At 38.8% G+C, this 7,187-nt stretch overlaps 1 pseudogene; it reads left to right on the top strand.

Moving 5' to 3' along the window:
• The first annotated feature begins 3,510 nt into the window (after nt 1-3,510).
• On the top strand, nt 3,511-4,229 carry LOC149838168 (spliceosome-associated protein 130 A pseudogene; annotated as a pseudogene).
• Nucleotides 4,230-7,187: the final 2,958 nt, after the last annotated feature.

The raw sequence follows: 7,187 nt of genomic DNA, 5'->3' as shown, positions 1-7,187 counted from the left end.
CCATCATTTGAAATAGGATGGGATCAATCCTAGCCATCCAATCAAAGATTGAATGTATCACGAAACCCATCCTATTTCAAATGATAGGATTATATAAATAACATAATTATTATTATAAGTTATTTTTTAAACTTGTGTAGTTGGAAATAGTACTTCAAGATCCATTGCATATTCAAGACCTTTTGTTCTTCTTAGCATCTGGCACAAATCTTTTTGGTTCTTAAAAAGAAACAGATTGAGAAAGTTCAATTTCAGCCTAAATAAATTTCCTCACCATTGTATCCTTGACTATATATTCCTTGGAGCAAAATTAGCTTACACTACACGAACAAAATTAGCTTAATGCACATAATCTCCTAGATGAGCTAAGAGAAGGCTGACCATCACGAGTAGAAATATATAGACTTCAACAACAAGTCCTCTAAGGACATAAAGCACAATCGGATCATCATCTTGAATGGGCTTGCCCACCATGGCAAGTTGGTGAGCTATCAACTTAATTAACTCAGCTGAATTTAATCATATATTTTTTTTGTTTGTCTTTTTTTTAGGCACTGGATTTGTTCTTTTAGTTGCATGTGAATGTGATGCATATAAGTCTGTCAATGTTTTCCAAACTTCATATGAAGTCTTCAATCCAACAAAGTGCTCTTGTCATCCTTAACAATAAACTCCTTGGGTTTTGGCTTAGAGCCATCAAAATTGCAAGAGATGAGAAGGGGTTTAATTAAACTGGGCATAGTTTTTCAAATTCAATTTGGTTCCAAGACAGTATTAAATACTATTTGGAGCCGGAATGCAGGAAGAGAAGAAGCAAAAGGAGAACTTATCTTATTTTGGCTGGAACCTTTGCCATCACCACTTGAAGTCCAGGCCTGGTCAATCAAGCTGAAGCGATGCCGCCGAGCTTAAGCTAAAAAAAAAAAAAAAATTAACAATTTTTTTGATAGTGCAACCCTTTGTTAGGAATTCCAAAAAGGAGAATGCCCAACAAAGAGCCCTTAGAAAAGTTTTGAAAAGAATGCCCTAAAAAGAGCCCCTACTTGCACCTTTTTTAAAGAAATTTAAAAAAAATGCCCCAAAAAATCTTGACTGGATTACAGTGCTATTCACATTATTTCCTTTTTCCTCGGCATGAAATAAAAAATGAAAACCCCACAATTCCATTGACAAAGGCATCTCAAAGAGAGTGAGAGTACATGACGTTAATGTAGTTTATGTACATCAACAAATGATACCTAAAGATTTTGAAATTGATGCCTTCAAACATCATCTAACCCCTATTCCTCCCAAAGAAAAGTACCATTTTCCCCCATATTTATTATATCTAATCACATCTCGAGCATAATGGAATCATCTTTTATCTATTTAGCACCTAAGAACACTTTTGTATCATTTGTTTCAATAAAGTGATTTCTCTCTCTCTTTTTTAGGGAAGTTTGAATAAATTGGTTTCTCATGATATTAAATGAGATTTTTTGGGATCTAGCTCACCGGTCAAAAACAAATTTAGGAAGGACTGGACTTTTTTTTTTTGTATATGCAGCATTACTTGAATGCGCCATCGATGATATGAGGGCAGACATGACTGCAAAAAATGAAAGCTAGGAGGTTCACCAATTCAATCCACATTGATATAGAAGATTCGTTATGCTGCTAGCATAAACAACACCATAGTGTGTGTGACTATTTATTTTTATTTTGGGAAGAAGGGATGTACTTTTTTGTGGCATCCAATTCATTATGCTATTTCTTTGAATAAAATTATGAGCAAACAGCTATAGTCTTACAAACAACTTAGGGTTTACTTTGCGGGGTGGGTCGGCCGGCCCATTAAGTGATCCGGTTCTTGGAGAGGATTCCTCATCTTAAAAAAAAAATACAAAGTAAAAAATTCATGCATGTGCATTGCACATAAACGCATACCTTGCATTCATGATAAAAGGATTGGAATAAGGCTATCATTTCCTTCCTCCCACTTCATATCGCATGCCATCATAATTAACAAAGTAGATCCAGTGTTGGGCCCAAAACACCTTGTAAGGTGTTCTGCCCAACTAGAGGGAGTCACGTGGTGGCTGCCCCCTTATTAAAAGGGGATGCCCCCCTATTAAAAAGGGAGGAATCAGCGTACTGCCCCCTTTTAAACTACACCTCATAATTAAAGGGAATGGATTCACTGTATGCGTAGGGGGTGTCAACCAGTGGGGTTTGGTTTAGGACCCAGGTGAAATCAGACTTTTGGGTATGGTATTAGGTCTGGACCTGGGTCTAATAGGGTTTACTATAAGAAAAACCATACCCAGACCTAATAAGAACTACATGAACCAGACCCGAACCATATATACCTGGTAAAATAATTTTTTTTATTATCATTTTTACATTGACAAATTGCGGGTCTTAATCAGAACTCAGGTCAGATCAACTATACCCTGGTCCATGTATTAATCGGAAATTCCGGTCCGGACCCAGTTCTTAATTTGGTCTTCTTATTTGTCACCATATCCAGACCCTATAGGGTTTGGTCCCGGCAGGTAAACCGGCCCGTTGATGCCCCTAATCATGCACATAATCAATCAATAGTGACATCAATCTCCAATGCACGTCTCACTTACTGCAAAGTGGGGGACCGTGCAAATCTACATCAAGTGAGATGCACGGTGGGTATTGAACATGACTCCGCTTAGGAGTGGTACAGAAAAAAAATAAAACAGAATAATTGGTAATATGCTATATGACCTGATCTGCTCTCGTTGGCTCCAAAATCTTGTGCACAGGTCATAGCTCCTAGTCTAGTAGCCTATCTAGAAATTGTACTGAAACTTAGAGGCAATTATGAGTGCATGAGTATTATTTAGTTAAGGGCCAATTGGAATGTAAAAACTTACAAGTATGAAAAGAAAAGATACATATTCCTAAAGTAGTTTTGCATCATTCAAAATGTTCACCTTTCTTCATACCCACCTGAGATTTGTTGCACTTACTCTTCTCTTCACAATATTCTTGTTTTTATTCTCAAAACCAAGGTTGTTAAATGCGCTGAGGCGAAGCGAGGCGTTCAGCATGTTATGAAGCGAGGCGTAAGCCTCAAGGTGTTGGAGCGTAAGCTTCATGATCCCCTGGTTCAGATATATATTTGACAATATTATATTGCTAACAAAATCTAAATGTGCAGATATGAAAAAATGGATCTCAAATCCTAGCTGGTAATCAAACATAGAATATTATATCACCGAGCTTTACTTTAAGACTCAAAGCCAGGACTATCTAAAAAGACAAATGCCAGTGGACTTCCATCAAATGGATATCTTTCCTCTTATCATCCCTCAAATTTGGAAAAGGTGCTCCAGGAAAAACCTTGATCTTGATCTACCTAATGAATCCATGTGAGACATCACTCAACCATAGATCACCAAGGTAATTAAAGGATACCAAAATTTACTTGTTATGCATGATATCTCCTAATTGTAGCTAAAAAAAGCCTACTTCAGACTATTTTAATTTCTGTTAATGTATTGTCATCACTTAAAGAATAAGATACAAGCTGGTAGCCGGTCTAGTGACCTCATTTTAGATGAACAGTTTCCTTACGGTCAAGGCGTCAGCTCAATGTCAAATCTGAGGGATCTGGTCTTGTCAAAATCCATTTCAAAGCCACCACCCCAAGCATAAAAAAAATCATAGAATCAGAGATATAGTACCAATCCTGAGAAGGAAGACTCCAGGCCGCACACAGCTCTCTCTCTCTCTCTCTCAAGGTCTTCTGCACCGTCCCCTCCCTCGCCCAGTTCTGCCTCACCGGCTCTCAAAAGGACTCCGACTGCAGTAGCATCCTCGAGTACAACAAGGAGCGCAACGCCCTCGACAAGTTCCATCAGGAGACCTTCGGCAAGTTCGGTTACCGCCAAATCGTCCCGGGTATGTTCCTCGCCGTCGACCCCAAGGGTCGTGTCGTCATGATCGGCGCCTGCGAGAAGCAGAAGCTCGTCTACGCCCTCAACCGCGACACTGCTGCCCGCCTCCCCATCTCCACCCCTCTCGAGGCTCACAAGTCCCACACCCTCGTCTACTCCATCGTCAACTGCAACAACTCCATCTTTGCCACCATCAAGCTCGACTACTCCGAAGCCAACCAGGACCCCTCCGGCCATGCTGCATCGACGCTCAGAAGCATCTTACCTTCTACGAACTTGACCTCGGCTCTCCTGCAAGTGGTCCGAGCCCATTGACAATGGCGCCAACCTGCTCGTCACTGTCCCCGGTGGCGGATTTTGGCAGGAAAGGGGCGGTTTGTAGGGACTACACAGATGTGTACTCTTTAGAAGCGAAGCACATTTCAACTTGAGGCCTGCGCTTCACATGAGTGAAGCGTGCGTTTCAAGCCTGAAACGTCTCAATGCAACGCCTCAATACCTTGAGCGTGCGCTTCGCCTATGAGGCGTACGCTTAAGGTATTGAGGCGTACGCCTCTCACAACACTGCTCAAAACTATAAAAATCAAAAGCATCACTAAGGCGACAAATAAACAAAATAGATATACTAACTGGTAGGGCGAATATAGGACTAAGTTGTGCTTAAAGTTCCTAAAGCATATAAGCACTATGCAATTTCAGAACTATAGAAATTCAATAAGTTAGTCATTTGAAAAAAATAATTGATAATTATTTCATATATAGCCTCTCTAAGCAAGAAACGCCATTTTTTTTTTATATTTACACAGAAACCGTCCCAGGATCATTCACCTAGCCGTGTTGGCTCTGCCTGCCATACTTACGATCTGACAACGTAAAGCTTGCGCAAGGAGTGATGCTCATGGGATTTGAACTTATACCGCCAACCTAGCATCCTAGGCCCCATCCCACTGCACCAAACCTCTTTGGGTCGCAAGAAGCTTTTGCTTAGCTTGGAAATTTCTGTGATTTTCTTCCTTCTTTTTAAATTGTTCAATAATTTTTACACTTTTTATTTATCTTCTTTCAATAACATTACTTCTGCTTCCACTTCTTGTATTGTTTTCTTATTTGGCAACTATATGCGGATCAAAGGTATACAAATTTGTTTGTGCCATAGTGATGTAGGAGTGGAGGAACGCAGACTAGGTCCATTTCAATTCATTTTAGTTTTTTATTTTTTGATCGATATTGAATCATTATGTCTAATCCATATTGTTAGGATAAATTTTATCTTTTTATTGAAGGTTAATGGATTAGATAGTCTGTTTAATTCAAAATAAAGAATTTTTTATTTATTTATAGGTGAGAGATTTTGTAATATAGCAGTTGATTGAAAAATATTGAATTAATTATTTTTAGTTTTTTACTAATTTCTTGTTATTTCTTTAATTATAAGTCACTTTTTGTAATTTTCTTTATATTTTTTGCTATCTTAGATAATATTGTACTTGGTAGAATTTTCCTCTAAATCTGAGATTGGATCTACATCAGTTGGTATTATAACAAGTTCTATCCCTCAATTAGTTTGAATAAATTGTGAAATGATCAACCCGGAGAGCCAGTTAACCATGGTTCGCCTAGGTGGTACAATATTCTCATGAATGAAGGTGTTGGAATCTATAACGATAGAAGGTTTTGTCTAAATATGAAGATTTGTAGTTACAACTTTCTCAAGATTTGATGGATTAGATGAATTTTAATCTATCATTATCTTATCTTAATTAGTTACCATACGAGTTGTAGATAAAGTTTCTTATTTAAATCTTGAAATTGTATAAATATGTAACTTGTGGTATTGAATAAATGAGAAAAAAATAAGGTGTGAGTTTTTTTTTTGTGGATGTAGGCCTTTGGTCGAACCACATATATTTAGTGTGTTTATCATTTTCTTCTTATATTAAGATTTTATTTGTATTCAATTCTTATTTTATTTTTCAACATGATACATGAGAGAGACTTCCACATATCTTCACCAACTTGAAGGCAACAATTTTTTTTTCATCGACAAGTTTATACTACAATTGACACATTGTGCATTTTCTAGCGACTTTGATTAAGATTGTATCCCGATACTTCGTCATTGCCCTTTCATTGTTGAAACATTGATGCCTTCAACCTGCATCAATTTTAGCATTCATTTTCAAGTTTCAAGTTAGAAGTTCTCTTTATTCACCCTCCAACTTATCCAACTTAAGGGAGTGTGTTGTAATCTGTATTGATATAGAAAGTTTTATCCAAAATTTTAAAAAGATTTGCACTTGCATCTTTCCTAAGATTTAATGAATTAGAGAAACTTTAATCTATCGTTATCTTATTTTAATTAGTTATTATATATGAGTTGTAGACAAAGTTTCTTATTTAGATATTGAATCTATATAAATATCTAACTCGAGGAATTAAATAAATGAAAAAGAAACAGTGTAAGAGTTTTTTTTAATGAAGGTAGGTTGAATCAACTATATATCTGGTGTGTTTATCCCTTTTTCCTTTTTATGTTATTATTCTATTGTATTTAATATTTATCCTATTTTTTTAGTCACGGATTTCTCATGCCAGCGGCAGAAGTCCATGCAAGCATCCGATACTCCAACGTTTCTCCCTTCTTTCGTCATCGATGACACAACGAAGTGTGACTGTCAAGTGTCAACCAAAATGAGGCAGGTGAGTTCGCTTCGATCGTCACTGACTGGGGGCATCCCAGGCAACCGGCCGGAGTTTCCCCTGACTTATCACCCACCGATTTCTCCTCATCCTACCAACCTTGCACACCCTTTGAAACCCCATCCTTGATCAGACTCAGTAAATGTCCACCACTTGGTCATTTGGAGGTTGGGTTGGGTATAGTGAGGACCCGTCGGCCGGCCATGTTCAACGACATCCCCGGTCAACGGCAGCCGCCCTCCCAGGCTCACCCCAACTTTCGTTTCACCTCTCCTTTCCTCCCCAACCCCTCTGATATGCCCAACAACTCTGCCTTTTTTTCCACCACCACCTATCACACCTTTTGACCCGACTTTCTCCTCCTCTTTGTTCCCTTCTTACCCAGCCACCCATGGAAAGGTGCATCCCTATTTCACAATGGCCATCGTCTTCCCCATCACCCGACCCTCCTCCTCTGTCCACCACCATCACCATCACTCCACCACCTTCCTTCACCCTTTCTACCCCCTCTGGTTGTGATCAGCGACATGCCGCTGGCCACTTCTTACTGGCGGAAGCCCCATCGGCCGGTCG

This window comes from Nuphar pumila, chromosome 5 (genome assembly GCF_984573655.1).
Source record: "Nuphar pumila chromosome 5, dmNupPumi1.hap1.1, whole genome shotgun sequence".
Taxonomy (NCBI): Eukaryota; Viridiplantae; Streptophyta; class Magnoliopsida; order Nymphaeales; family Nymphaeaceae; genus Nuphar; species Nuphar pumila.
Note: the sequence above shows the minus strand (reverse complement) of the source record. Positions and strands in the feature narration are given on the sequence as shown.